Source organism: Petaurus breviceps, unplaced genomic scaffold, assembly GCF_028583685.1.
Source record: "Petaurus breviceps papuanus isolate PSGF00001 unplaced genomic scaffold, PetGlider_PUasm1.0 90617, whole genome shotgun sequence".
In the NCBI taxonomy this organism is placed as follows: Eukaryota; Metazoa; Chordata; class Mammalia; order Diprotodontia; family Petauridae; genus Petaurus; species Petaurus breviceps.
The window spans coordinates 2,647,632-2,657,735 of record NW_027187287.1 but is presented as its reverse complement, the minus strand read 5'-3'; the positions used below and the strand labels follow the sequence as shown (position 1 = coordinate 2,657,735).

At 43.3% G+C, this 10,104-nt stretch overlaps 1 protein-coding gene across 8 annotated transcripts in view; it reads left to right on the top strand.

Annotated features, from left to right (window-relative positions):
- Window positions 1–533: 533 nt before the first annotated feature.
- The window catches only part of LOC138142939 (mitochondrial dicarboxylate carrier-like), a 39,632-nt gene continuing 30,061 nt past the window's right edge, over window positions 534–10,104 (top strand). For 7 of the 8 annotated variants that reach the window (XM_069064068.1, XM_069064070.1, XM_069064072.1 and 4 more), the window contains exon 1: window positions 534–668. The gene's annotated coding sequence lies outside the window, so the exon portion shown is untranslated. The remainder of the gene's footprint in view (window positions 669–10,104) is intronic. The other variant, XM_069064071.1, reaches the window with a different exon arrangement.

Below are 10,104 nucleotides of genomic sequence, written 5' to 3'. Positions count from 1 at the left end.
CGATCTGGGTGTCATGGAGTCCAGCCAGACCTGATCAAGAATCTCCTTTACTCGATAGCCAACAAGCCTTTAGAAACCACCTGTGAGACACTAAGCTCGGGGAATGCCAAGAAAGAACATCGTACCAGCCCCTCAACACACCCACAAATACCCTTGACAAGTAATCATTCCATTTCCTCTTAGAGATCTCTAGCAATTGGTAGTTGCCCCCCACTTGAGCCCTTTCCACCGAGACTAATTGATGGGAAGGTTTTCTAGCTATGACCTATTAAGCGCCTGTGTGCGGAGACGGCGCCTCCGCCTTCTGCAGACTTGGAGGAGCGGAACCCGGCAGAGGATGGCCACGGAGGAGAGCTCGGAGTTCCCCCGCCCCCCTCCCTTGTCCCAGCATCAGCCTTCGGGCCCCTCCTCCACACTGTAGGCACGTGGGCCGGGGGGTGGGTTCTAGGCGAGGCGGTTGGCTGGCTCCTCGCGGCCGCCCCTCCATTCCCCCCTCTTACCTGGGGAGGGTGGAGCCGCAGTTGTCCGGGGTAAGTCCGGGTAGGCTGAGGAGCTGGCCGCCTGCCTCCCGCACGGCCCCCTCTGTAGGACGCAAAGCCTTCCCTTTTCATAATTGTTTTCGTTGCATCCCAACTCATGCTTTAGAGTGATCCACCCTGGTTTTACAGGTAAGCAAACAGGTTCTCGGCCTCTTCATTTTCTAGTTTTGAAATAGTTTCATTTAAATGCCGTGCCCTGAAATGTGGCCTGTCAGGGAAAAAAGCCCTCTGTTGATTAATCAAGGATCCACAACCTTCCCGATTCTGGGGCCCAGGGGAGCTCCCCGTCTCCCTGGAGGGCTGAGAGAAAGGAGGAGCGCCCCTGTCCATCACTGCACCACAGACTCGGAATCCCCTTAGCTCAGCCTCAATCAGTCCCCTTTGCCCTCCGAGAGACACTAGTGGGATGGAAATCCCCGCCCCGGAAAAAAAAAAAAAACACTTTTCGTGCCTTATGTTCACATATCCGACTGCCTAGTTATGCCTTTTAATTTTATTTCATCAAGTTAGAGAGCTGGGGTAGGGTGAATAGTGAGAGGGGAGAAGCACTAGGTATAACTTGCCCGAGGCTACCCCCAAGGTCTAGGGAACCTTTCCTTCCCGTCCCCCTCCCCTCACGTTGAAAATGATTCCTTCCCCCGCCTCCATCTGACTAATTCAGTTAAAGGCTCATGGACTCCAGTAAGAAATGACCAGGTCATAGTAGCTCTAGATTGGGCCTTCCCTCCTACTGTGACCCTAATAATCAGAAACTCTTTTTGGACACCCTGTATTTTTACAGTGTTCTAACTGATGAGAATGGCCCAAGACTGGAAAAATCTAATGCTGTGGGGGAGATATCTATCTAAAAATTCTTGGTTATCCACAACGTTCTTCCTGTGTGCATCAGTGATCTTGTATTAACTTGATAATCCTGTTCAACTGAATGTCAACTGCCCCTTAGAGACACATTGTTAAAACCTGGGGTGGAACTTGGGAATGCTTAGTAGTCCTGTGTCCAGATCAAGTCCATCCCAGTCACACTGCACTGTGGGGATGAGCTTTTCAGTATTGGAAAGTCAGGAGGTATTGAAGAGCTAAGATGCAAGGTAGATGGGGATGGGCATCTGCCCCAGATGATGATTTTTATTGTTCAAATTTATATGAAATGAATTGAAGGAGAAAAGTATTGTTTGTATCACAAGCCTTGATTCCTGGGTCTGCCAACCTATTCAATAAATCTTGCAATTACCTTGAAACCTAGCTAGAGAGAGGATCCCTAAATATGGAGACAACACTATTTAGTAGAATGGGTACTGAATCTGAGTGACAATTTCAGTTATTCCTTAACTGCAAATCATTCAATCTCTGATCCTCAATTTCCTCTTCTAGAAAATGGGAATAATAATCCTTGTACTGTTTACCTCATAGGGTTATGCTGAATACTCAAATGAGATGATGTATGTAAACACAAAGGGTTCTAGAAATATAAGCTATTGTTTGTTGTTCAGTTGTGAAAGTCACCTTTCATGACCCCATCTGGTGTTTTTTTTTTTAATTTAAATGCTTTATTAACTGCTGATTTACCTCATTCGTTTCCGCCAGATTTTGAGTTACAAATTTTCTCCCCGTTTTCCCCCCACCCATCCCCCCAAAACAGCAGTCCCACAGGATATCCCCACCTCCAATCTGCTCTCTCCCATATTTTCTCCCATACCCCTTTCAACTTTTCCAGTGGATCTCTATGCCTCAGTGCCTGTATATCTTTTTTCTTAATTACATGTAAGATGGTATTAATAATAGTATATATATATATATATATATATATATATATATATATACACACACTCACATATATATATTTGAATATTTGATTTAAACTTTCAATTCCAGATTCATTCCCTTCCCCACCCTGCCACCCACCCCCACTGGGGGGACAAGCAGTTCAGTATAGGTTGTACATGTGTGGCTAATGCAAAACAATAACATAGTAGATGTATTGTAAAAGACTGACTATATTTCCCTCCCTTCTATCCCACCTCACACTTGTTCTATTCTCTACTTTGATCCTGTCCCTTTTCAAAAGTGGGTGCTTCCAACTTCCCTCCCCCCCAGCCTGCCCTCCCTTCCATCATCCCCCCTCACATCCTCCTGGAGGGTGAAATCCCCTATTTAGTGTGTATTTCCCTCCCTTCTCGAGCCAGATTCAATAGGAATAAGGTTGACCTATTCCCTTTTGCCTTCCTATTCTTCCCCTCCATTGTAACCATTTTCCCTTGCCTCTTCTGTATGAGATAGTTTGCCCCACTCTGTCTCTCCCCATCTCCTCTCATTATATTCCTCTCACCTCTTAATTTCACCTTTTAAGTATCATCCCTTCCTGTTAAATTGGTCCCGTGCCCTCTATCTATGTATGCCTGTAAACGTATATACACACATTTATATATGTATTCATATGCCCGAATACCCTCAAATAAAGACATATATATATATATATATTTCTAATCCCTTCAACTACTGAGAAAAGTTTCATAGGTTACAATTATTGTTTTTCCATGTAGGAATGTTAATAGTTCAACTTTGGCCAGGTGGCTCAGCGAGCAAGAGCACCGGCTCCAGTGCCGGGACGACCCGGATCAAATCCGGGCCCAGACACCTAGCACCACACCCAGAAACAACAACCGGCCATGCAACCCCGAACAAGCCACTCAACCCTGATTGCTTAAAAAAAAAAATAGTTCAACTTTGATAAGTTCCTTATGATTTCTTTTCCCTGTTTACCTTTTCATGCTACTCTTGCTTCTTGTATCTGAATGTCAAATTTTTTATTCAACTCTGGTTTTTTCAGCAAGAATGCTTGAAAGTCCTGTATTCCACTGAATGACCATATTTTCCCCTGAAACATGATACTCAGTTTTGCTGGGTAGGTGACTCTTGGTTTTAATCCCAGCTCCCTTGACCTCCGGAATATCACATTCCAGGCCCTTCGATCCCTCAGTGTAGAAGCTGCCAGATCCTGGGTTATCCTGATTGTGTTTCCACAATATTCAAATTGTTTCTTCCTGGCTGCTTGTAATATTCTCTCCTTAATCTGGGAATTCCGGAACCTGGCTATAATATTCCTAGGAGTTTTCTTTTTGGGATATTTTTCAGGAGGGGATCGGTGGATTCTTTCAACCTCTATTTTGCCCTCTGGTTCTAAAACATCAGGGTAGTTTTCTTTGAGAACTTCCTGGAGGATGCTTTCCAGGCTCTTACTTTGGTCATGGCTCTCAGGCAGTCCAATAATTTTTAAATTATCTCTCCTGGATCTATTTCCAGGTCAGTGGTTTTTCCCATGAGATATTTCACATTGCGTTCTATTCTTTCATTTGTTTGGATCTGTTTAACAGCATCTTGATTTCTTATAAAGTCATTAGCTTCCATTTGCTCCAATCTAATTCTGAAGCAATGATTCTCCTCAGTGAGTTTTTGAGATTCTTTTTCCATCTGGCAAATTCGACTTTTTAAGGCATTCTTCTCCTCATTGCCTTTTTGAGCCTCCTTTGCCATTTGAGTCAGTCTGTTTTTTAAGGTATTTATTTTCTTCAGTTAGGCTGTTGACTCTCATTTCATAATTTTCTTGCATTGTTCTCATTTCTCTTCCCAATTTTTCCTCCACTTCTCTTATCTGCTTCTTAAGGTCCTCTATGGCCTGCAACCAGCTTGTATTTTCCTTTGAAGCTTTTGGTGCAGGAGTTCTGACTTCACTGTTTTCCTCCTGTTCCATGCCTTGCTCCTTCTTATCCCCAAAATAGGAGTGTAATGTTGGAATCTTCTGTCTGCTTTGTTTCCTTTGCCTGCTCATTTTGCCACTCAATGATTTGACTTTTGGGCTTTTTGCCAGAGTAGGACTCTGCCACCAGACAGGGGAGTTTTCGTCCCAAACGCTGGGGTTTTCTCAGCTGCCGGAGGTATTAGATGGGTGCCCTCTCTGAGGTCTCCACGCTCTGGCAAGCTGGACACACACCCCAGGACCTCCACCCTAGACTGCAATCCAGATCCAAGCAGGTTAAAGCAAGAGCGATTACCCCTCAGACTGGTGCTTGGTCCCCCTACACTCTGCAGGCCAGGAGCTGAAGCCGCCACGTGGCGCTGGCAGGCTGTGCTGGAGTCTCAGCGGTTTCTCGCTCCAGGGGTAAAAGCCACGCACTCCCACTTCCTGGGTCCCAAAGTCCGGACTGCATTGGCCTCTTACCTTGTCCTTCGCATCTATGTATTGATAAATCTGGAAACGGCCACAGCTGCTGCTGATCTGGAGTCCCTCTGGCTGGCGGCTGGTCAGGCCCACCCTGGGGCTAAAGCCTCGGTGTGGGGCTGGGCTCAGCTCCCAGAGCGCTGTGCTGGCCTATTCCTGCCGGCCTGCCAGGCTGTCCTCAGCGGGAGGTTAGCTTCTCTGTGTCATTTTGTGGGTTCTGCAGCTCCAAAGTTTGTTTAGAGTCCCCTTTTTACATGGATTGGGGAGGGTGGAAGCCGGAGCTGCGGGAAGGTCGTGCTTCTACTCCGCCATCTTCCATCTGGTGTTTTCTTGGCAAAGATACTGGAGTGGTTTGCCATTTCCTTCTCCAGCTCATTTTACAGGTGAGGAAACTGAGGCAAACAGGGTCACACAGCTAGTAAGTGTGTGAAGTCAGATTTGAACTCAGGAAGATGAATCTTCCTTACTCCAGACCTGGTACTTTATAGCCACTGTCTCACCTACCTGCCCAGGTTATCATTATAATATGTGATTTTTTTTTTTTAGATCTGTAAATCTTCTGGAGTCATGTATGGCAGGTATCCAAAAAAAGTATGACATCTGAATTAGTGCCTGTCCTTAATAAATTCCCAGATTTATTTTTCTTATTATTTTTTGAAGATCCCTAGGTTTAGAGGAACTCAGGAAGACCTGAGTTCAAATCCTACCTCTGACATGAACTGTGTGAGCCAAGATGAGTCATTTAACTTGTTTGAACCTTAGATTCCTCATTTGTAAAACAGGGAGAACAATACTTCTAGTGTACTTTACAGGGTTATTGTGAGATTCAAGTGAAATAATATATGTAAAGCACTTTACAGACTTTAAAATGTTACCTTATATCAAATTTTAAAATTGTAATTATATTATTGTTCTGTATTAGCAATAAGTCAGCTCACATTTATTAAGCACCTACTGTGTGCTAGGCACTATATTAAGCTCTGGGGATACAAAGAAGACAAAAAACAGTCCTTACTTTCAAGGAGCTGACAGTTTAATGGGGGAGACAACATGCAAATAACCATGTACCAACAAAATATATCCAGGATGAATAGGCACTAAGATTAGGAAGACTGGGAAAGGCTTCTTACAGAAGGTAGAAGTCAGATAATGGGAGAGAGGCAGTTCCAGGAATGAGGAACAGTCAGTAAAAATATATGGAGTCAGGAGATAGTGATGGGTGCCTGTGCTTGAACCCCAGTTTGTAAAATCACATTTCTCCCTAGCCTCAAAACACTGTCTTAAGCAGTTTCTCTCTAGCTCAAAGGCACCATGCCCTAGCAAAATACTTATCTCTCTTCCTGATACAGTGGCCAGCTGCACTTACCGAACTGAGTAGTTTGACCTAGCTGTGTACTGGCTGAAGCAGCTGTGTACTGGCTGAGGCAGCTGTGTACTGGCTGAGGCAGCTGTGTACTGCCTGAAGCAGCTGTGTACTGGCTGAGGCAGCTGTGTACTGCCTGAGGCAGCTGTGTACTGGTTCATGCCTATTGTATGTATCGTGGACTCAGTCATATATGTACTCCCTAGCTCATTATATACACCCCGAATCTCTTGCTAGCTTAGTTTACTCCTAACATCTATCTTGTCTAACAAGACATTGATGGGGACGGCCTGGGTATTTCTCAGTCATCTCTGACCGATAGCTGACTTAGTGACATTTCAAGCCTAAAACCACACCTCCATGCAACCCCCTCCCCCTCGGGTTATTTCCCGGTGGATTCTGGGTGATATACTTGCACAGTAGATATTAAAAGTCCATGTTCCTTTAAGAACTGACCACTCCTTAACCATTCCCTAATCCTCCCCCCACCCCCCACTCACCTAGTTAGCATATCTAGCACATATTTTACTATAGAATATGCTATCTAAACTTTAACTGTACCCCTCTAAGGTTGCAGGTTCTTTGAGAACTCTTGCCTGCTGTATACAATAACTAACAATACAATAACACTGTAACAATAAATCTTTGCCACCTTGACTTAAAGAATACTTGAGGCGGTGAACTCATTCCAGACTGCTTTCCAGGGACTCTGGTTATTGGGGTTCCTGGACTCCCTGACCCCCACATCAACAGTGTCATGTACTGGAAACAGCAAGATTCCTGACAATAAGAAGTGTCAAATTTCATCTGATGTACAGTTTCTAGTACAGTAACCTCCTTTGTATTTCAGTCTTTGCTTTAGCCTCACTCTCCTAGGAGGGATACCCACTGCCTAGCTTTCTTTTTCTTTTTTTTTAAATAAATATTATTTCATTTTCAGTTCCAAAGTCCCTCCCTTTTCCTTTTGCCTCCTCAACCTATGGAGATGACAATAAAAATAAAACCTATTACAAATATGTTTAGACATGTTCAAAGAAAGAAAGGCAGGGGGCAGCTAGGTAGTAAAGTGTATAGAGCATGGGCCCTGGAGTCAGGAGGACCTGAGTTCAAATCCAGCCTCAGACACTTAACACTTACCAGCCATGTGACCTTAGGCAAGTCATTTAATCTCAATTGCCCTGCTTTTCCCCTTCCAAAAAGAAAAAAGAAAAGAAAGAAAGGCAGTCAGTAGAAGAAAATATGCTTCCATTTGCACTCTGAATACCTCAGTTCTCTATCTGGAAGTGGATAGCATCTTTCATCATGAATCCTTTAGAAGTGTGATTTGTCATTGGGTTGATCAGAATTACTAAGTCTTTCAGAGTTGATTACTTTTATGATATTACTGTTACTATATAAATTGTTCTGGTTCTGCTCACTTCATTTTTCATCAGTTAAGAAAAGTTGATCCAAGGTTTTTCCAAAACCCTCCCCTTCATTTCTCATAGCACAACAGCATTCCATCACTTTCATATACCATAACTTGTTCAACCATTCCCCAATTTTTTGCTACCATAAAAAGGGCTGCTACAATATTTTTGTACATATGGGCCTTTTTCTTCTTTCTTTGATCTCTCTGGGTTAAGGACCTAGTACAGTATTGTTGGGTCAAAGGGTATGTACAGTTTTATAACTTTTGGTGCATAGCTCCAGATTGCTTTCTAGAATGGTTGGTGCACAGCTCCACCAACAGTGCATTAGTGTACATATTTTTCCCTTAGTTACTCTAGCATTTGTCATTTTCCCTAGCTTTCTCTAGGATCAGTCCCCATTGGTCATTGGGCACCATTCAAGTAAATTCCAAAATGCCATCTCTAGCAGCAAATTATGTTCTGTGGTTAAGCAAAGATCCTTTCTACCAGCATCTCTAGTATCCTCAAAGTGTTCAGATACAGTTACTTAAATTGAAATTTTAAAGTTTCAAAATAAAACATTGCTACCTCCATTACAAATCATCACCCCCACTACTGTCTTCAGCAGTTCACCTAGAGTTGGTAGGGAGGAAGCTTTTGGGTGCTCCTGATTCAAGTCCACTTCATTTCACAGTTGCCACCTCCCCAGTGAGTTCCTTCCTTACACACAGAACAGCAGCCTGAAGCAATGTTCCAGCCCAAATGTGCAAATTAAAGGCAAGTACTGTGACTGTTTATTTCTAGAGGAGAATGCAATTACCATTCTTGGCTTGGGGAGGCCCAGAGTGACTGAGAGAACAAAAGAACCTTAGTTTTGGAGATATTCCAACCTCTCACTTGCTGTAGGAATCTGCCCTATGGCACCCCTGCCCAGGGCTATCTTGTAATCTCTTCTGGAATACCTCTAGTGACAGGAAACTGTAATGCCATGCACAAGCAGCTTTTCAGAGGACTGCTACTGTGAACAGCTTTTAAGGTTCTGATTACACAGTATAGTGAATACTCTATTCCATAACAAATCAAAGCAAAACATTCACAGAAAGTCAAGGTATAGCATTCACAATATTACAACTAATCACAGAAAATCACAATATAACATTCACAGCAGCTTATCATTAAAATAGCCACATAGTTTTCACCAAAGTGGTCACAATATTTAGAACAAAGAACAATCACAGTCAGTCTTCCATTCATGGGGCAACTAGGTTAACTCAGTCACTTATCAATAACAATTATCTCAAAGTACAATAGTCAAAGTCTTACACTCAAGGGGCACACTTGATTAGCTCAATCAGTCACTTATTCAGCAATCAGTTACTAAGTGTCATACACAAAACCCTCCACCCCTTAGGTCACTAGTAAACTATAATTCCATAATTACTTAGAACCCAGGGAGAGGTCTTTTCATCTTGACTTGGGGCCTGTTCTGAGGTTCCCTGGATGCTCTTCCATGGTCCCAGATTCTACCTGGATTCACCAGACTGTCACCTGGGTTCAATGAGTTCCCAGTTCCTTTTCCAGCTCTCTGGGCAGGTTCTGCTCCACACTGAAGTTCACAGGGTCTGGTCCATGTCAGATCGTTCATTAATTCTGCTCCCGGGAATTCAAGGCTCAACCAAGCCACAAACAAAGTCTCAGCATCCCAGTCATGCTTCCTTAGTCTTCTGCTTCCTCAGTCTTCTCCTGGGCTCCTTTTTAGAAGAAGCTCCACCATCACAAGTTCTCAGGAAATTCTGGCTCAGTTTTCCATTCTTCTGTAGCTGCTCTGTCACCAGATGCTGGTCCCAAGAAATTCTGACTGCCTCTCTGAGGCTTTTCCTTCGATACACACAGAATTAGCTTCCTGTTTTAGCCAACCCCTTCCTGTTACATCAGCGACAGGAGACAGGAGTTCATACCTTCTGTTTCCCCAGCAGAGGCTTTATCAGTTACTAAGTGCTAAGTACCTGCTACCTTTGCCAACACAAAGGGATCTTCAAATTCAAAATTACATTACCATTACAGAAACTTACCACCACACATTTCATTGTGAAACAGCTCTACTTGTTAATTCAGTCCAATTTAATAAACATCTATTAGCATATACTATGTGCAAGGAAAGCACTATGCTACTCTATGAGGATTCACAGATAAATAGCTCCTGAGGAGCTTAGCATCTAATGATGGGAGTGAGGGAAAATATCTGTACATGAGTAGTCTTGATTCATGGAAGAGTATATGTTGTTGTTCAGTAGTTGTCAGTCATGTCTGACTCTTTGTGATCTCATTTGGGGTATTCTTGGCAAAAATACTAGAATGATTTGCCATTTTCTTCTCCAGCTTATTTTACAGATGAAAAAACAGGGTTAAGTGGACTTATCCAGGGTCACACAGCTAGTAAGTGTCTGAGGTTGAATTTGAACTCAGGTCTTCCTGACTTCAAGCCCTGTACTTTATCCACTGTACCACCTAGCTACCCATGGAAAAGTTTACCAATTAAAAGAGAAAGACAGGACTTTGAGAAATTTGAGGTAGAAAAAATTGCTTTCTCTGGGG